The sequence below is a fragment of the Passer domesticus genome, chromosome 7 (assembly GCF_036417665.1).
Source record: "Passer domesticus isolate bPasDom1 chromosome 7, bPasDom1.hap1, whole genome shotgun sequence".
Taxonomy (NCBI): domain Eukaryota; kingdom Metazoa; phylum Chordata; class Aves; order Passeriformes; family Passeridae; genus Passer; species Passer domesticus.
Window position 1 is genome coordinate 30,905,193 of NC_087480.1, and position 22,574 is coordinate 30,927,766.

A 22,574-nucleotide genomic window follows, 5' to 3' on the forward strand; every position below is an offset into this window, starting at 1 on the left:
TTCCCTTGAGGCTCTGAGATGCCAAGAACTTGTCAACTTCAAAGGGCGGGCCGGGCTACATCTACTCAGCTGCCACAGTTTCTCCTTGCTAGACCTAGTGGGAAAGCATTTTGCTGAGATGCAGAGGGCAAGAAACGCAGAATACGGAGACGCGGAGCTGTCCCAAGTGCCGCTGCCAGGCGTCTTGCCGCAGAAGGAGCGCCCCGGAGCGCACCGCAACCGGCACCGTCGTCTCTGTGCAAAGAGCCAAAACATTTGAAAACCCGCCAAAACTCATCCAAAACTATTTTCAAACCCGCCAAAATAAAAAACCAGACAGAAGTGATCAAAACATTCAAAAAACTTGGCAAAACATCATAAAAACAAATCAAAACCAACCAAAACATTCCAAAAACCCGACAAAATAGTTTACAACCTGCCAAAACTGATCAAAACATTCTGAAAAGATGCCAAAATACTAGAAAACCAGTCAGAAGTGATCAAAACTTTCAATAACTTGCCAAAACATAATCAAAACAAATGAAAGCAAACCAAAACATTCCAAATACCCGCCAAAATATTTTAAAACCCGCCAAAACGAATCCAAACGTTCCACAACCTGCCAAGACAATAAAAACAACACAAGAGAAAACAAAACATTCTAAAACACCACCAAAACATTCCAAAAACCCGCCAAAAGATCATCAAAACAAATCAAAACAAACCAAACAATAGGAGGAACACGGCAACATATTGGCAAGCAAGAGACGGAGAGCGCGGCACCTTCTAGGAGGCCAAGAAGGAAGCCGCACAACACCTGCACTGTGTCTGCAACTTTCAAACTGCTAGAAGCTAGTGGCTTGCCACTGGCCTGCCTCTTCAATTGCCATTAGCATTCCAATGGAAGCTATTCTTGGACAATTTTGCTCTGCTTGCTGCTAGTTCTGCCCCAGCCTACCATAGATAACCTTGCTCTTCCCTTGAGGCTCTGAGATGCCAAGAACTTGTCAACTTCAAAGGGCGGGCCGGGCTACATCTACTCAGCTGCCACAGTTTCTCCTTGCTAGACCTAGTGGGAAAGCATTTTGCTGAGATGCAGAAGGCAAGAAACGCAGAATACAGAGACGCGGAGCTGTCCCAAGTGCCGCTGCCAGGCGTCTTGCCGCAGAAGGAGCGCCCCGGAGCGCACCGCAACCGGCACCGTCGTCTCTGCGCAAAGAGCCAAAATATTTTAAAACCCGCCAAAACTCATCCAAAACTATTTTCAAACCCGCCAAAATAGAAAACCAGACAGAAGTGATCAATACATTCGAAAAAACCTGACAAAACATGATAAAGCCCACCAAAGCTAATCCAAACACACCAAAAACTGGGCTAAACAGAATCAAAACCTTCTAAAAACCGGCCAAAATATTTCAAAACCCGTCAAAACTAATCAAAACATTCCGAACACCCGCCAAAACATTCCAAATACCCGCCAAAATATTTTAAACCCCGCCAAAAGGAATCCAAACATTCCAAAACCTGCCAACACAATAAAAACAACTCAAGAGAATACAAAACATTCTAAAACCCAACCAATACATTCCCGAAAACCCGACAAAACATCATAAAAACAAATCAAAACCAACCAAAATATTCCGAAAACCCGCCAAAATAATTTAGACCCACAAAACTCATCAAAACATTCTGAAAAAATGTCAAAACATTAGAAAACCAGCCAGAACTGATCAAAACATTCAAAAAACTTGGCAAAACATCATAAAAACAAATCAAAACCAACCAAAACATTCCAAAAACCCGACAAAATAGTTTACAACCTGCCAAAACTGATCAAAACATTCTGAAAAGATGCCAAAATACTTGAAAACCAGTAAGAAGTGATCGAAACTTTCAATAACTTGCCAAAACATAATCAAAACAAATGAAAGCAAACCAAAACATTCCAAATACCCGCCAAAATATTTTAAAACCCGCCAAAACGAATCCAAACGTTCCACAACCTGCCAAGACAATAAAAACAACACAAGAGAAAACAAAACATTCTAAAACACCACCAAAACATTCCGAAAACCCGCCAAAAGATCATCAAAACAAATCAAAACAAACCAAACAATAGGAGGAACACGGCAACATATTGGCAAGCAAGAGACGGAGAGCGCGGCACCTTCTAGGAGGCCAAGAAGGAAGCCGCACAACACCTGCACTGTGTCTGCAACTTTCAAACTGCTAGAAGCTAGTGGCTTGCCACTGGCCTGCCTCTTCAATTGCCATTAGCATTCCACTGGAAGCTATTCTTGGACAACTTTGCTCTGCTTGCTGCTAGTTCTGCCCCAGCCTACCATAGATAACCTTGCTCTTCCCTTGAGGCTCTGAGATGCCAAGAACTTGTCAACTTCAAAGGGCGGGCCGGGCTACATCTACTCAGCTGCCACAGTTTCTCCTTGCTAGACCTAGTGGGAAAGCATTTTGCTGAGATGCAGAGGGCAAGAAACGCAGAATACGGAGACGCGGAGCTGTCCCAAGTGCCGCTGCCAGGCGTCTTGCCGCAGAAGGAGCGCCCCGGAGCGCACCGCAACCGGCACCGTCGTCTCTGCGCAAAGAGCCAAAATATTTTAAAACCCGCCAAAACTCATCCAAAAATATTTTCAAACCCGCCAAAATAGAAAACCAGACAGAAGTGATCAATACATTCGAAAAAACCTGACAAAACATGATAAAGCCCACCAAAGCTAATCCAAACACACCAAAAACTGGGCTAAACAGAATCAAAACCTTCTAAACACCGGCCAAAATATTTCAAAACCCGTCAAAACTAATCAAAACATTCCGAATACCCGCCAAAACATTCCAAATACCCGCCAAAATATTTTAAACCCCGCCAAAAGGAATCCAAACATTCCAAAACCTGCCAACACAATAAAAACAACTCAAGAGAATACAAAACATTCTAAAACCCAACCAAAACATTCCCGAAAACCCGACAAAACATCATAAAAACAAATCAAAACCAACCAAAATATTCCGAAAACCCGCCAAAATAATTTAGACCCACAAAACTCATCAAAACATTCTGAAAAAATGTCAAAACATTAGAAAACCAGCCAGAACTGATCAAAACATTCAAAAAACTTGGCAAAACATCATAAAAACAAATCAAAACCAACCAAAACATTCCAAAAACCCGACAAAATAGTTTACAACCTGCCAAAACTGATCAAAACATTCTGAAAAGATGCCAAAATACTTGAAAACCAGTAAGAAGTGATCGAAACTTTCAATAACTTGCCAAAACATAATCAAAACAAATGAAAGCAAACCAAAACATTCCAAATACCCGCCAAAATATTTTAAAACCCGCCAAAACGAATCCAAACGTTCCACAACCTGCCAAGACAATAAAAACAACACAAGAGAAAACAAAACATTCTAAAACACCACCAAAACATTCCGAAAACCCGCCAAAAGATCATCAAAACAAATCAAAACAAACCAAACAATAGGAGGAACACGGCAACATATTGGCAAGCAAGAGACGGAGAGCGCGGCACCTTCTAGGAGGCCAAGAAGGAAGCCGCACAACACCTGCACTGTGTCTGCAACTTTCAAACTGCTAGAAGCTAGTGGCTTGCCACTGGCCTGCCTCTTCAATTGCCATTAGCATTCCACTGGAAGCTATTCTTGGACAACTTTGCTCTGCTTGCTGCTAGTTCTGCCCCAGCCTACCATAGATAACCTTGCTCTTCCCTTGAGGCTCTGAGATGCCAAGAACTTGTCAACTTCAAAGGGCGGGCCGGGCTACATCTACTCAGCTGCCACAGTTTCTCCTTGCTAGACCTAGTGGGAAAGCATTTTGCTGAGATGCAGAGGGCAAGAAACGCAGAATACGGAGACGCGGAGCTGTCCCAAGTGCCGCTGCCAGGCGTCTTGCCGCAGAAGGAGCGCCCCGGAGCGCACCGCAACCGGCACCGTCGTCTCTGCGCAAAGAGCCAAAATATTTGAAAACCCGCCAAAACTCATCCAAAAATATTTTCAAACCCGCCAAAATAGAAAACCAGACAGAAGTGATCAATACATTCGAAAAAACCTGACAAAACATGATAAAGCCCACCAAAGCTAATCCAAACACACCAAAAACTGGGCTAAACAGAATCAAAACCTTCTAAACACCGGCCAAAATATTTCAAAACCCGTCAAAACTAATCAAAACATTCCGAATACCCGCCAAAACATTCCAAATACCCGCCAAAATATTTTAAACCCCGCCAAAAGGAATCCAAACATTCCAAAACCTGCCAACACAATAAAAACAACTCAAGAGAATACAAAACATTCTAAAACCCAACCAAAACATTCCCGAAAACCCGACAAAACATCATAAAAACAAATCAAAACCAACCAAAATATTCCGAAAACCCGCCAAAATAATTTAGACCCACAAAACTCATCAAAACATTCTGAAAAAATGCCAAAACATTAGAAAACCAGCCAGAACTGATCAAAACATTCAAAAAACTTGGCAAAACATCACAAAAACAAATCAAAACCAACCAAAACATTCCAAAAACCCGACAAAATAGTTTACAACCTGCCAAAACTGATCAAAACATTCTGAAAAGATGCCAAAATACTAGAAAACCAGTCAGAAGTGATCAAAACTTTCAATAACTTGCCAAAACATAATCAAAACAAATGAAAGCAAACCAAAACATTCCAAATACCCGCCAAAATATTTTAAAACCCGCCAAAACGAATCCAAACGTTCCACAACCTGCCAAGACAATAAAAACAACACAAGAGAAAACAAAACATTCTAAAACACCACCAAAACATTCCGAAAACCCGCCAAAAGATCATCAAAACAAATCAAAACAAACCAAACAATAGGAGGAACACGGCAACATATTGGCAAGCAAGAGATGGAGAGCGCGGCACCTTCTAGGAGGCCAAGAAGGAAGCCGCACAACACCTGCACTGTGTCTGCAACTTTCAAACTGCTAGAAGCTAGTGGCTTGCCACTGGCCTGCCTCTTCAATTGCCATTAGCATTCCAATGGAAGCTATTCTTGGACAACTTTGCTCTGCTTGCTGCTAGTTCTGCCCCAGCCTACCATAGATAACCTTGCTCTTCCCTTGAGGCTCTGAGATGCCAAGAACTTGTCAACTTCAAAGGGCGGGCCGGGCTACATCTACTCAGCTGCCACAGTTTCTCCTTGCTAGACCTAGTGGGAAAGCATTTTGCTGAGATGCAGAGGGCAAGAAACGCAGAATACGGAGACGCGGAGCTGTCCCAAGTGCCGCTGCCAGGCGTCTTGCCGCAGAAGGAGCGCCCCGGAGCGCACCGCAACCGGCACCGTCGTCTCTGCGCAAAGAGCCAAAACATTTGAAAACCCGCCAAAACTCATCCAAAAATATTTTCAAACCCGCCAAAATAAAAAACCAGACAGAAGTGATCAAAACATTCAAAAAACTTGGCAAAACATCATAAAAACAAATCAAAACCAACCAAAACATTCCAAAAACCCGACAAAATAGTTTACAACCTGCCAAAACTGATCAAAACATTCTGAAAAGATGCCAAAATACTAGAAAACCAGTCAGAAGTGATCAAAACTTTCAATAACTTGCCAAAACATAATCAAAACAAATGAAAGCAAACCAAAACATTCCAAATACCCGCCAAAATATTTTAAAACCCGCCAAAACGAATCCAAACGTTCCACAACCTGCCAAGACAATAAAAACAACACAAGAGAAAACAAAACATTCTAAAACACCACCAAAACATTCCAAAAACCCGCCAAAAGATCATCAAAACAAATCAAAACAAACCAAACAATAGGAGGAACACGGCAACATATTGGCAAGCAAGAGATGGAGAGCGCGGCACCTTCTAGGAGGCCAAGAAGGAAGCCGCACAACACCTGCACTGTGTCTGCAACTTTCAAACTGCTAGAAGCTAGTGGCTTGCCACTGGCCTGCCTCTTCAATTGCCATTAGCATTCCAATGGAAGCTATTCTTGGACAACTTTGCTCTGCTTGCTGCTAGTTCTGCCCCAGCCTACCATAGATAACCTTGCTCTTCCCTTGAGGCTCTGAGATGCCAAGAACTTGTCAACTTCAAAGGGCGGGCCGGGCTACATCTACTCAGCTGCCACAGTTTCTCCTTGCTAGACCTAGTGGGAAAGCATTTTGCTGAGATGCAGAGGGCAAGAAACGCAGAATACGGAGACGCGGAGCTGTCCCAAGTGCCGCTGCCAGGCGTCTTGCCGCAGAAGGAGCGCCCCGGAGCGCACCGCAACCGGCACCGTCGTCTCTGCGCAAAGAGCCAAAACATTTGAAAACCCGCCAAAACTCATCCAAAACTATTTTCAAACCCGCCAAAATAAAAAACCAGACAGAAGTGATCAAAACATTCAAAAAACTTGGCAAAACATCATAAAAACAAATCAAAACCAACCAAAACATTCCAAAAACCCGACAAAATAGTTTACAACCTGCCAAAACTGATCAAAACATTCTGAAAAGATGCCAAAATACTAGAAAACCAGTCAGAAGTGATCAAAACTTTCAATAACTTGCCAAAACATAATCAAAACAAATGAAAGCAAACCAAAACATTCCAAATACCCGCCAAAATATTTTAAAACCCGCCAAAACGAATCCAAACGTTCCACAACCTGCCAAGACAATAAAAACAACACAAGAGAAAACAAAACATTCTAAAACACCACCAAAACATTCCAAAAACCCGCCAAAAGATCATCAAAACAAATCAAAACAAACCAAACAATAGGAGGAACACGGCAACATATTGGCAAGCAAGAGACGGAGAGCGCGGCACCTTCTAGGAGGCCAAGAAGGAAGCCGCACAACACCTGCACTGTGTCTGCAACTTTCAAACTGCTAGAAGCTAGTGGCTTGCCACTGGCCTGCCTCTTCAATTGCCATTAGCATTCCAATGGAAGCTATTCTTGGACAATTTTGCTCTGCTTGCTGCTAGTTCTGCCCCAGCCTACCATAGATAACCTTGCTCTTCCCTTGAGGCTCTGAGATGCCAAGAACTTGTCAACTTCAAAGGGCGGGCCGGGCTACATCTACTCAGCTGCCACAGTTTCTCCTTGCTAGACCTAGTGGGAAAGCATTTTGCTGAGATGCAGAAGGCAAGAAACGCAGAATACAGAGACGCGGAGCTGTCCCAAGTGCCGCTGCCAGGCGTCTTGCCGCAGAAGGAGCGCCCCGGAGCGCACCGCAACCGGCACCGTTGTCTCTGCGCAAAGAGCCAAAATATTTGAAAACCCGCCAAAACTCATCCAAAAATATTTTCAAACCCGCCAAAATAGAAAACCAGACAGAAGTGATCAATACATTCGAAAAAACCTGACAAAACATGATAAAGCCCACCAAAGCTAATCCAAACACACCAAAAACTGGGCTAAACAGAATCAAAACCTTCTAAACACCGGCCAAAATATTTCAAAACCCGTCAAAACTAATCAAAACATTCCGAATACCCGCCAAAACATTCCAAATACCCGCCAAAATATTTTAAACCCCGCCAAAAGGAATCCAAACATTCCAAAACCTGCCAACACAATAAAAACAACTCAAGAGAATACAAAACATTCTAAAACCCAACCAAAACATTCCCGAAAACCCGACAAAACATCATAAAAACAAATCAAAACCAACCAAAATATTCCGAAAACCCGCCAAAATAATTTAGACCCACAAAACTCATCAAAACATTCTGAAAAAATGCCAAAACATTAGAAAACCAGCCAGAACTGATCAAAACATTCAAAAAACTTGGCAAAACATCACAAAAACAAATCAAAACCAACCAAAACATTCCAAAAACCCGACAAAATAGTTTACAACCTGCCAAAACTGATCAAAACATTCTGAAAAGATGCCAAAATACTAGAAAACCAGTCAGAAGTGATCAAAACTTTCAATAACTTGCCAAAACATAATCAAAACAAATGAAAGCAAACCAAAACATTCCAAATACCCGCCAAAATATTTTAAAACCCGCCAAAACGAATCCAAACGTTCCACAACCTGCCAAGACAATAAAAACAACACAAGAGAAAACAAAACATTCTAAAACACCACCAAAACATTCCAAAAACCCGCCAAAAGATCATCAAAACAAATCAAAACAAACCAAACAATAGGAGGAACACGGCAACATATTGGCAAGCAAGAGATGGAGAGCGCGGCACCTTCTAGGAGGCCAAGAAGGAAGCCGCACAACACCTGCACTGTGTCTGCAACTTTCAAACTGCTAGAAGCTAGTGGCTTGCCACTGGCCTGCCTCTTCAATTGCCATTAGCATTCCAATGGAAGCTATTCTTGGACAACTTTGCTCTGCTTGCTGCTAGTTCTGCCCCAGCCTACCATAGATAACCTTGCTCTTCCCTTGAGGCTCTGAGATGCCAAGAACTTGTCAACTTCAAAGGGCGGGCCGGGCTACATCTACTCAGCTGCCACAGTTTCTCCTTGCTAGACCTAGTGGGAAAGCATTTTGCTGAGATGCAGAAGGCAAGAAACGCACAATACGGAGACGCGGAGCTGTCCCAAGTGCCGCTGCCAGGCGTCTTGCCGCAGAAGGAGCGCCCCGGAGCGCACCGCAACCGGCACCGTCGTCTCTGCGCAAAGAGCCAAAATATTTGAAAACCCGCCAAAACTCATCCAAAACTATTTTCAAACCCGCCAAAATAGAAAACCAGACAGAAGTGATCAATACATTCGAAAAAACCTGACAAAACATGATAAAGCCCACCAAAGCTAATCCAAACACACCAAAAACTGGGCTAAACAGAATCAAAACCTTCTAAAAACCGGCCAAAATATTTCAAAACCCGTCAAAACTAATCAAAACATTCCGAACACCCGCCAAAACATTCCAAATACCCGCCAAAATATTTTAAACCCCGCCAAAAGGAATCCAAACATTCCAAAACCTGCCAACACAATAAAAACAACTCAAGAGAATACAAAACATTCTAAAACCCAACCAAAACATTCCCGAAAACCCGACAAAACATCATAAAAACAAATCAAAACCAACCAAAATATTCCGAAAACCCGCCAAAATAATTTAGACCCACAAAACTCATCAAAACATTCTGAAAAAATGTCAAAACATTAGAAAACCAGCCAGAACTGATCAAAACATTCAAAAAACTTGGCAAAACATCATAAAAACAAATCAAAACCAACCAAAACATTCCAAAAACCCGACAAAATAGTTTACAACCTGCCAAAACTGATCAAAACATTCTGAAAAGATGCCAAAATACTAGAAAACCAGTCAGAAGTGATCAAAACTTTCAATAACTTGCCAAAACATAATCAAAACAAATGAAAGCAAACCAAAACATTCCAAATACCCGCCAAAATATTTTAAAACCCGCCAAAACGAATCCAAACGTTCCACAACCTGCCAAGACAATAAAAACAACACAAGAGAAAACAAAACATTCTAAAACACCACCAAAACATTCCGAAAACCCGCCAAAAGATCATCAAAACAAATCAAAACAAACCAAACAATAGGAGGAACACGGCAACATATTGGCAAGCAAGAGACGGAGAGCGCGGCACCTTCTAGGAGGCCAAGAAGGAAGCCGCACAACACCTGCACTGTGTCTGCAACTTTCAAACTGCTAGAAGCTAGTGGCTTGCCACTGGCCTGCCTCTTCAATTGCCATTAGCATTCCACTGGAAGCTATTCTTGGACAACTTTGCTCTGCTTGCTGCTAGTTCTGCCCCAGCCTACCATAGATAACCTTGCTCTTCCCTTGAGGCTCTGAGATGCCAAGAACTTGTCAACTTCAAAGGGCGGGCCGGGCTACATCTACTCAGCTGCCACAGTTTCTCCTTGCTAGACCTAGTGGGAAAGCATTTTGCTGAGATGCAGAGGGCAAGAAACGCAGAATACGGAGACGCGGAGCTGTCCCAAGTGCCGCTGCCAGGCGTCTTGCCGCAGAAGGAGCGCCCCGGAGCGCACCGCAACCGGCACCGTCGTCTCTGCGCAAAGAGCCAAAATATTTTAAAACCCGCCAAAACTCATCCAAAAATATTTTCAAACCCGCCAAAATAGAAAACCAGACAGAAGTGATCAATACATTCGAAAAAACCTGACAAAACATGATAAAGCCCACCAAAGCTAATCCAAACACACCAAAAACTGGGCTAAACAGAATCAAAACCTTCTAAACACCGGCCAAAATATTTCAAAACCCGTCAAAACTAATCAAAACATTCCGAATACCCGCCAAAACATTCCAAATACCCGCCAAAATATTTTAAACCCCGCCAAAAGGAATCCAAACATTCCAAAACCTGCCAACACAATAAAAACAACTCAAGAGAATACAAAACATTCTAAAACCCAACCAAAACATTCCCGAAAACCCGACAAAACATCATAAAAACAAATCAAAACCAACCAAAATATTCCGAAAACCCGCCAAAATAATTTAGACCCACAAAACTCATCAAAACATTCTGAAAAAATGCCAAAACATTAGAAAACCAGCCAGAACTGATCAAAACATTCAAAAAACTTGGCAAAACATCACAAAAACAAATCAAAACCAACCAAAACATTCCAAAAACCCGACAAAATAGTTTACAACCTGCCAAAACTGATCAAAACATTCTGAAAAGATGCCAAAATACTAGAAAACCAGTCAGAAGTGATCAAAACTTTCAATAACTTGCCAAAACATAATCAAAACAAATGAAAGCAAACCAAAACATTCCAAATACCCGCCAAAATATTTTAAAACCCGCCAAAACGAATCCAAACGTTCCACAACCTGCCAAGACAATAAAAACAACACAAGAGAAAACAAAACATTCTAAAACACCACCAAAACATTCCAAAAACCCGCCAAAAGATCATCAAAACAAATCAAAACAAACCAAACAATAGGAGGAACACGGCAACATATTGGCAAGCAAGAGATGGAGAGCGCGGCACCTTCTAGGAGGCCAAGAAGGAAGCCGCACAACACCTGCACTGTGTCTGCAACTTTCAAACTGCTAGAAGCTAGTGGCTTGCCACTGGCCTGCCTCTTCAATTGCCATTAGCATTCCAATGGAAGCTATTCTTGGACAACTTTGCTCTGCTTGCTGCTAGTTCTGCCCCAGCCTACCATAGATAACCTTGCTCTTCCCTTGAGGCTCTGAGATGCCAAGAACTTGTCAACTTCAAAGGGCGGGCCGGGCTACATCTACTCAGCTGCCACAGTTTCTCCTTGCTAGACCTAGTGGGAAAGCATTTTGCTGAGATGCAGAGGGCAAGAAACGCAGAATACGGAGACGCGGAGCTGTCCCAAGTGCCGCTGCCAGGCGTCTTGCCGCAGAAGGAGCGCCCCGGAGCGCACCGCAACCGGCACCGTCGTCTCTGCGCAAAGAGCCAAAACATTTGAAAACCCGCCAAAACTCATCCAAAAATATTTTCAAACCCGCCAAAATAAAAAACCAGACAGAAGTGATCAAAACATTCAAAAAACTTGGCAAAACATCATAAAAACAAATCAAAACCAACCAAAACATTCCAAAAACCCGACAAAATAGTTTACAACCTGCCAAAACTGATCAAAACATTCTGAAAAGATGCCAAAATACTAGAAAACCAGTCAGAAGTGATCAAAACTTTCAATAACTTGCCAAAACATAATCAAAACAAATGAAAGCAAACCAAAACATTCCAAATACCCGCCAAAATATTTTAAAACCCGCCAAAACGAATCCAAACGTTCCACAACCTGCCAAGACAATAAAAACAACACAAGAGAAAACAAAACATTCTAAAACACCACCAAAACATTCCGAAAACCCGCCAAAAGATCATCAAAACAAATCAAAACAAACCAAACAATAGGAGGAACACGGCAACATATTGGCAAGCAAGAGACGGAGAGCGCGGCACCTTCTAGGAGGCCAAGAAGGAAGCCGCACAACACCTGCACTGTGTCTGCAACTTTCAAACTGCTAGAAGCTAGTGGCTTGCCACTGGCCTGCCTCTTCAATTGCCATTAGCATTCCACTGGAAGCTATTCTTGGACAACTTTGCTCTGCTTGCTGCTAGTTCTGCCCCAGCCTACCATAGATAACCTTGCTCTTCCCTTGAGGCTCTGAGATGCCAAGAACTTGTCAACTTCAAAGGGCGGGCCGGGCTACATCTACTCAGCTGCCACAGTTTCTCCTTGCTAGACCTAGTGGGAAAGCATTTTGCTGAGATGCAGAGGGCAAGAAACGCAGAATACGGAGACGCGGAGCTGTCCCAAGTGCCGCTGCCAGGCGTCTTGCCGCAGAAGGAGCGCCCCGGAGCGCACCGCAACCGGCACCGTCGTCTCTGCGCAAAGAGCCAAAATATTTTAAAACCCGCCAAAACTCATCCAAAAATATTTTCAAACCCGCCAAAATAGAAAACCAGACAGAAGTGATCAATACATTCGAAAAAACCTGACAAAACATGATAAAGCCCACCAAAGCTAATCCAAACACACCAAAAACTGGGCTAAACAGAATCAAAACCTTCTAAACACCGGCCAAAATATTTCAAAACCCGTCAAAACTAATCAAAACATTCCGAATACCCGCCAAAACATTCCAAATACCCGCCAAAATATTTTAAACCCCGCCAAAAGGAATCCAAACATTCCAAAACCTGCCAACACAATAAAAACAACTCAAGAGAATACAAAACATTCTAAAACCCAACCAAAACATTCCCGAAAACCCGACAAAACATCATAAAAACAAATCAAAACCAACCAAAATATTCCGAAAACCCGCCAAAATAATTTAGACCCACAAAACTCATCAAAACATTCTGAAAAAATGCCAAAACATTAGAAAACCAGCCAGAACTGATCAAAACATTCAAAAAACTTGGCAAAACATCACAAAAACAAATCAAAACCAACCAAAACATTCCAAAAACCCGACAAAATAGTTTACAACCTGCCAAAACTGATCAAAACATTCTGAAAAGATGCCAAAATACTAGAAAACCAGTCAGAAGTGATCAAAACTTTCAATAACTTGCCAAAACATAATCAAAACAAATGAAAGCAAACCAAAACATTCCAAATACCCGCCAAAATATTTTAAAACCCGCCAAAACGAATCCAAACGTTCCACAACCTGCCAAGACAATAAAAACAACACAAGAGAAAACAAAACATTCTAAAACACCACCAAAACATTCCAAAAACCCGCCAAAAGATCATCAAAACAAATCAAAACAAACCAAACAATAGGAGGAACACGGCAACATATTGGCAAGCAAGAGATGGAGAGCGCGGCACCTTCTAGGAGGCCAAGAAGGAAGCCGCACAACACCTGCACTGTGTCTGCAACTTTCAAACTGCTAGAAGCTAGTGGCTTGCCACTGGCCTGCCTCTTCAATTGCCATTAGCATTCCAATGGAAGCTATTCTTGGACAACTTTGCTCTGCTTGCTGCTAGTTCTGCCCCAGCCTACCATAGATAACCTTGCTCTTCCCTTGAGGCTCTGAGATGCCAAGAACTTGTCAACTTCAAAGGGCGGGCCGGGCTACATCTACTCAGCTGCCACAGTTTCTCCTTGCTAGACCTAGTGGGAAAGCATTTTGCTGAGATGCAGAGGGCAAGAAACGCAGAATACGGAGACGCGGAGCTGTCCCAAGTGCCGCTGCCAGGCGTCTTGCCGCAGAAGGAGCGCCCCGGAGCGCACCGCAACCGGCACCGTCGTCTCTGCGCAAAGAGCCAAAACATTTGAAAACCCGCCAAAACTCATCCAAAAATATTTTCAAACCCGCCAAAATAAAAAACCAGACAGAAGTGATCAAAACATTCAAAAAACTTGGCAAAACATCATAAAAACAAATCAAAACCAACCAAAACATTCCAAAAACCCGACAAAATAGTTTACAACCTGCCAAAACTGATCAAAACATTCTGAAAAGATGCCAAAATACTAGAAAACCAGTCAGAAGTGATCAAAACTTTCAATAACTTGCCAAAACATAATCAAAACAAATGAAAGCAAACCAAAACATTCCAAATACCCGCCAAAATATTTTAAAACCCGCCAAAACGAATCCAAACGTTCCACAACCTGCCAAGACAATAAAAACAACACAAGAGAAAACAAAACATTCTAAAACACCACCAAAACATTCCGAAAACCCGCCAAAAGATCATCAAAACAAATCAAAACAAACCAAACAATAGGAGGAACACGGCAACATATTGGCAAGCAAGAGACGGAGAGCGCGGCACCTTCTAGGAGGCCAAGAAGGAAGCCGCACAACACCTGCACTGTGTCTGCAACTTTCAAACTGCTAGAAGCTAGTGGCTTGCCACTGGCCTGCCTCTTCAATTGCCATTAGCATTCCACTGGAAGCTATTCTTGGACAACTTTGCTCTGCTTGCTGCTAGTTCTGCCCCAGCCTACCATAGATAACCTTGCTCTTCCCTTGAGGCTCTGAGATGCCAAGAACTTGTCAACTTCAAAGGGCGGGCCGGGCTACATCTACTCAGCTGCCACAGTTTCTCCTTGCTAGACCTAGTGGGAAAGCATTTTGCTGAGATGCAGAGGGCAAGAAACGCAGAATACGGAGACGCGGAGCTGTCCCAAGTGCCGCTGCCAGGCGTCTTGCCGCAGAAGGAGCGCCCCGGAGCGCACCGCAACCGGCACCGTCGTCTCTGCGCAAAGAGCCAAAATATTTTAAAACCCGCCAAAACTCATCCAAAAATATTTTCAAACCCGCCAAAATAGAAAACCAGACAGAAGTGATCAATACATTCGAAAAAACCTGACAAAACATGATAAAGCCCACCAAAGCTAATCCAAACACACCAAAAACTGGGCTAAACAGAATCAAAACCTTCTAAACACCGGCCAAAATATTTCAAAACCCGTCAAAACTAATCAAAACATTCCGAATACCCGCCAAAACATTCCAAATACCCGCCAAAATATTTTAAACCCCGCCAAAAGGAATCCAAACATTCCAAAACCTGCCAACACAATAAAAACAACTCAAGAGAATACAAAACATTCTAAAACCCAACCAAAACATTCCCGAAAACCCGACAAAACATCATAAAAACAAATCAAAACCAACCAAAATATTCCGAAAACCCGCCAAAATAATTTAGACCCACAAAACTCATCAAAACATTCTGAAAAAATGCCAAAACATTAGAAAACCAGCCAGAACTGATCAAAACATTCAAAAAACTTGGCAAAACATCACAAAAACAAATCAAAACCAACCAAAACATTCCAAAAACCCGACAAAATAGTTTACAACCTGCCAAAACTGATCAAAACATTCTGAAAAGATGCCAAAATACTAGAAAACCAGTCAGAAGTGATCAAAACTTTCAATAACTTGCCAAAACATAATCAAAACAAATGAAAGCAAACCAAAACATTCCAAATACCCGCCAAAATATTTTAAAACCCGCCAAAACGAATCCAAACGTTCCACAACCTGCCAAGACAATAAAAACAACACAAGAGAAAACAAAACATTCTAAAACACCACCAAAACATTCCAAAAACCCGCCAAAAGATCATCAAAACAAATCAAAACAAACCAAACAATAGGAGGAACACGGCAACATATTGGCAAGCAAGAGATGGAGAGCGCGGCACCTTCTAGGAGGCCAAGAAGGAAGCCGCACAACACCTGCACTGTGTCTGCAACTTTCAAACTGCTAGAAGCTAGTGGCTTGCCACTGGCCTGCCTCTTCAATTGCCATTAGCATTCCAATGGAAGCTATTCTTGGACAACTTTGCTCTGCTTGCTGCTAGTTCTGCCCCAGCCTACCATAGATAACCTTGCTCTTCCCTTGAGGCTCTGAGATGCCAAGAACTTGTCAACTTCAAAGGGCGGGCCGGGCTACATCTACTCAGCTGCCACAGTTTCTCCTTGCTAGACCTAGTGGGAAAGCATTTTGCTGAGATGCAGAGGGCAAGAAACGCAGAATACGGAGACGCGGAGCTGTCCCAAGTGCCGCTGCCAGGCGTCTTGCCGCAGAAGGAGCGCCCCGGAGCGCACCGCAACCGGCACCGTCGTCTCTGCGCAAAGAGCCAAAACATTTGAAAACCCGCCAAAACTCATCCAAAAATATTTTCAAACCCGCCAAAATAAAAAACCAGACAGAAGTGATCAAAACATTCAAAAAACTTGGCAAAACATCATAAAAACAAATCAAAACCAACCAAAACATTCCAAAAACCCGACAAAATAGTTTACAACCTGCCAAAACTGATCAAAACATTCTGAAAAGATGCCAAAATACTAGAAAACCAGTCAGAAGTGATCAAAACTTTCAATAACTTGCCAAAACATAATCAAAACAAATGAAAGCAAACCAAAACATTCCAAATACCCGCCAAAATATTTTAAAACCCGCCAAAACAAATCCAAACGTTCCACAACCTGCCAAGACAATAAAAACAACACAAGAGAAAACAAAACATTCTAAAACACCACCAAAACATTCCGAAAACCCGCCAAAACATCATCAAAACAAATCAAAACAAACCAAACAATAGGAGGAACACGGCAACATATTGGCAAGCAAGAGACGGAGAGCGCGGCACCTTCTAGGAGGCCAAGAAGGAAGCCGCACAACACCTGCACTGTGTCTGCAACTTTCAAACTGCTAGAAGCTAGTGGCTTGCCACTGGCCTGCCTCTTCAATTGCCATTAGCATTCCAATGGAAGCTATTCTTGGACAACTTTGCTCTGCTTGCTGCTAGTTCTGCCCCAGCCTACCATAGATAACCTTGCTCTTCCCTTGAGGCTCTGAGATGCCAAGAACTTGTCAACTTCAAAGGGCGGGCCGGGCTACATCTACTCAGCTGCCACAGTTTCTCCTTGCTAGACCTAGTGGGAAAGCATTTTGCTGAGATGCAGAAGGCAAGAAACGCAGAATACGGAGACGCGGAGCTGTCCCAAGTGCCGCTGCCAGGCGTCTTTCCGCAGAAGGAGCGCCCCGGAGCGCACCGCAACCGGCACCGTCATCTCTGCGCAAAGAGCCAAAATATTTTCAAACCCGCCAAAACTCATCCAAAAATATTTTCAAACCCGCCAAAATAGAAAACCAGACAGAAGTGATCAATACATTCGAAAAAACCTGACAAAACATGATAAAGCCCACCAAAGCTAATCCAAACACACCAAAAACTGGGCTAAACAGAATCAAAACCTTCTAAAAACCGGCCAAAATATTTCAAAACCCGTCAAAACTAATCAAAACATTCCGAATACCCGCCAAAACATTCCAAATACCCGCCAAAATATTTTAAACCCCGCCAAAAGGAATCCAAACATTCCAAAACCTGCCAACACAATAAAAACAACTCAAGAGAATACAAAACATTCTAAAACCCAACCAAAACATTCCCGAAAACCCGACAAAACATCATAAAAACAAATCAAAACCAACCAAAATATTCCGAAAACCCGCCAAAATAATTTAGACCCACAAAACTCATCAAAACATTCTGAAAAAATGCCAAAACATTAGAAAACCAGCCAGAACTGATCAAAACATTCCAAAAACTTGGCAAAACATCATAAAAACAAATCAAAACCAACCAAAACATTCCAAAAACCCGACAAAATAGTTTACAACCTGCCAAAACTGATCAAAACATTCTGAAAAGATGCCAAAATACTAGAAAACCAGTCAGAAGTGATCAAAACTTTCAATAACTTGCCAAAACATAATCAAAACAAATGAAAGCAAACCAAAACATTCCAAATACCCGCCAAAATATTTTAAAACCCGCCAAAACGAATCCAAACGTTCCACAACCTGCCAAGACAATAAAAACAACACAAGAGAAAACAAAACATTCTAAAACACCACCAAAACATTCCGAAAACCCGCCAAAAGATCATCAAAACAAATCAAAACAAACCAAACAATAGGAGGAACACGGCAACATATTGGCAAGCAAGAGACGGAGAGCGCGGCACCTTCTAGGAGGCCAAGAAAGAAGCCGCACAACACCTGCACTGTGTCTGCAACTTTCAAACTGCTAGAAGCTAGTGGCTTGCCACTGGCCTGCCTCTTCAATTGCCATTAGCATTCCAATGGAAGCTATTCTTGGACAATTTTGCTCTGCTTGCTGCTAGTTCTGCCCCAGCCTACCATAGATAACCTTGCTCTTCCCTTGAGGCTCTGAGATGCCAAGAACTTGTCAACTTCAAAGGGCGGGCCGGGCTACATCTACTCAGCTGCCACAGTTTCTCCTTGCTAGACCTAGTGGGAAAGCATTTTGCTGAGATGCAGAAGGCAAGAAACGCAGAATACAGAGACGCGGAGCTGTCCCAAGTGCCGCTGCCAGGCGTCTTTCCGCAGAAGGAGCGCCCCGGAGCGCACCGCAACCGGCACCGTCATCTCTGCGCAAAGAGCCAAAATATTTTCAAACCCGCCAAAACTAATCCAAAAATATTTTCAAACCTGCCAAAATAGAAAACCAGACAGAAGTGATCAATACATTCGAAAAAACCTGACAAAACATGATAAAGCCCACCAAAGCTAATCCAAACACACCAAAAACTGGGCTAAACAGAATCAAAACCTTCTAAAAACCGGCCAAAATATTTCAAAACCCGTCAAAACTAATCAAAACATTCCAAATACCCGCCAAAACATTCCAAATACCCGCCAAAATATTTTAAAACCCGCCAAAACGAATCCAAACGTTCCACAACCTGCCAACACAATAAAAACAACACAAGAGAAAACAAAACATTCTAAAACACCACCAAAACATTCCGAAAACCCGCCAAAAGATCATCAAAACAAATCAAAACAAACCAAACAATAGGAGGAACACGGCAACATATTGGCAAGCAAGAGACGGAGAGCGCGGCACCTTCTAGGAGGCCAAGAAGGAAGCCGCACAACACCTGCACTGTGTCTGCAACTTTCAAACTGCTAGAAGCTAGTGGCTTGCCACTGGCCTGCCTCTTCAATTGCCATTAGCATTCCAATGGAAGCTATTCTTGGACAACTTTGCTCTGCTTGCTGCTAGTTCTGCCCCAGCCTACCATAGATAACCTTGCTCTTCCCTTGAGGCTCTGAGATGCCAAGAACTTGTCAACTTCAAAGGGCGGGCCGGGCTACATCTACTCAGCTGCCACAGTTTCTCCTTGCTAGACCTAGTGGGAAAGCATTTTGCTGAAATGCAGAAGGCAAGAAACGCAGAATACGGAGACGCGGAGCTGTCCCAAGTGCCGCTGCCAGGCGTCTTGCCGCAGAAGGAGCGCCCCGGAGCGCACCGCAACCGGCACCGTCGTCTCTGCGCAAAGAGCCAAAACATTTGAAAACCCGCCAAAACTCATCCAAAAATATTTTCAAACCCGCCAAAATAAAAAACCAGACAGAAGTGATCAAAACATTCAAAAAACTTGGCAAAACATCATAAAAACAAATCAAAACCAACCAAAACATTCCAAAAACCCGACAAAATAGTTTACAACCTGCCAAAACTGATCAAAACATTCTGAAAAGATGCCAAAATACTAGAAAACCAGTCAGAAGTGATCAAAACTTTCAATAACTTGCCAAAACATAATCAAAACAAATGAAAGCAAACCAAAACATTCCAAATACCCGCCAAAATATTTTACAACCCGCCAAAACGAATCCAAACGTTCCACAACCTGCCAAGACAATAAAAACAACACAAGAGAAAACAAAACATTCTAAAACACCACCAAAACATTCCGAAAACCCGCCAAAAGATCATCAAAACAAATCAAAACAAACCAAACAATAGGAGGAACACGGCAACATATTGGCAAGCAAGAGACGGAGAGCGCGGCACCTTCTAGGAGGCCAAGAAGGAAGCCGCACAACACCTGCACTGTGTCTGCAACTTTCAAACTGCTAGAAGCTAGTGGCTTGCCACTGGCCTGCCTCTTCAATTGCCATTAGCATTCCAATGGAAGCTATTCTTGGACAACTTTGCTCTGCTTGCTGCTAGTTCTGCCCCAGCCTACCATAGATAACCTTGCTCTTCCCTTGAGGCTCTGAGATGCCAAGAACTTGTCAACTTCAAAGGGCGGGCCGGGCTACATCTACTCAGCTGCCACAGTTTCTCCTTGCTAGACCTAGTGGGAAAGCATTTTGCTGAGATGCAGAAGGCAAGAAACGCAGAATACGGAGACGCGGAGCTGTCCCAAGTGCCGCTGCCAGGCGTCTTTCCGCAGAAGGAGCGCCCCGGAGCGCACCGCAACCGGCACCGTCATCTCTGCACAAAGAGCCAAAATATTTGAAAACCCGCCAAAACTCATCCAAAAATATTTTCAAACCCGCCAAAATAGAAAACCAGACAGAAGTGATCAATACATTCGAAAAAACCTGACAAAACATGATAAAGCCCACCAAAGCTAATCCAAACACACCAAAAACTGGGCTAAACAGAATCAAAACCTTCTAAAAACCGGCCAAAATATTTCAAAACCCGTCAAAACTAATCAAAACATTCTGAATACCCGCCAAAACATTCCAAATACCCGCCAAAATATTTTAAACCCCGCCAAAAGGAATCCAAACATTCCAAAACCTGCCAACACAATAAAAACAACTCAAGAGAATACAAAACATTCTAAAACCCAACCAATACATTCCCGAAAACCCGACAAAACATCATAAAAACAAATCAAAACCAACCAAAATATTCCGAAAACCCGCCAAAATAATTTAGACCCACAAAACTCATCAAAACATTCTGAAAAAATGCCAAAACATTAGAAAACCAGCCAGAACTGATCAAAACATTCCAAAAACTTGGCAAAACATCATAAAAACAAATCAAAACCAACCAAAACATTCCAAAAACCCGACAAAATAGTTTACAACCTGCCAAAACTGATCAAAACATTCTGAAAAGATGCCAAAATACTAGAAAACCAGTCAGAAGTGATCAAAACTTTCAATAACTTGCCAAAACATAATCAAAACAAATGAAAGCAAACCAAAACATTCCAAATACCCGCCAAAATATTTTACAACCCGCCAAAACGAATCCAAACGTTCCACAACCTGCCAAGACAATAAAAACAACACAAGAGAAAACAAAACATTCTAAAACACCACCAAAACATTCCGAAAACCCGCCAAAAGATCATCAAAACAAATCAAAACAAACCAAACAATAGGAGGAACACGGCAACATATTGGCAAGCAAGAGACGGAGAGCGCGGCACCTTCTAGGAGGCCAAGAAAGAAGCCGCACAACACCTGCACTGTGTCTGCAACTTTCAAACTGCTAGAAGCTAGTGGCTTGCCACTGGCCTGCCTCTTCAATTGCCATTAGCATTCCAATGGAAGCTATTCTTGGACAATTTTGCTCTGCTTGCTGCTAGTTCTGCCCCAGCCTACCATAGATAACCTTGCTCTTCCCTTGAGGCTCTGAGATGCCAAGAACTTGTCAACTTCAAAGGGCGGGCCGGGCTACATCTACTCAGCTGCCACAGTTTCTCCTTGCTAGACCTAGTGGGAAAGCATTTTGCTGAGATGCAGAAGGCAAGAAACGCAGAATACAGAGACGCGGAGCTGTCCCAAGTGCCGCTGCCAGGCGTCTTTCCGCAGAAGGAGCGCCCCGGAGCGCACCGCAACCGGCACCGTCATCTCTGCGCAAAGAGCCAAAATATTTTCAAACCCGCCAAAACTAATCCAAAAATATTTTCAAACCCGCCAAAATAGAAAACCAGACAGAAGTGATCAATACATTCGAAAAAACCTGACAAAACATGATAAAGCCCACCAAAGCTAATCCAAACACACCAAAAACTGGGCTAAACAGAATCAAAACCTTCTAAAAACCGGCCAAAATATTTCAAAACCCGTCAAAACTAATCAAAACATTCCGAATACCCGCCAAAACATTCCAAATACCCGCCAAAATATTTTAAAACCCGCCAAAACGAATCCAAACGTTCCACAACCTGCCAAGACAATAAAAACAACACAAGAGAAAACAAAACATTCTAAAACACCACCAAAACATTCCGAAAACCCGCCAAAAGATCATCAAAACAAATCAAAACAAACCAAACAATAGGAGGAACACGGCAACATATTGGCAAGCAAGAGACGGAGAGCGCGGCACCTTCTAGGAGGCCAAGAAGGAAGCCGCACAACACCTGCACTGTGTCTGCAACTTTCAAACTGCTAGAAGCTAGTGGCTTGCCACTGGCCTGCCTCTTCAATTGCCATTAGCATTCCAATGGAAGCTATTCTTGGACAACTTTGCTCTGCTTGCTGCTAGTTCTGCCCCAGCCTACCATAGATAACCTTGCTCTTCCCTTGAGGCTCTGAGATGCCAAGAACTTGTCAACTTCAAAGGGCGGGCCGGGCTACATCTACTCAGCTGCCACAGTTTCTCCTTGCTAGACCTAGTGGGAAAGCATTTTGCTGAAATGCAGAAGGCAAGAAACGCAGAATACGGAGACGCGGAGCTGTCCCAAGTGCCGCTGCCAGGCGTCTTGCCGCAGAAGGAGCGCCCCGGAGCGCACCGCAACCGGCACCGTCGTCTCTGCGCAAAGAG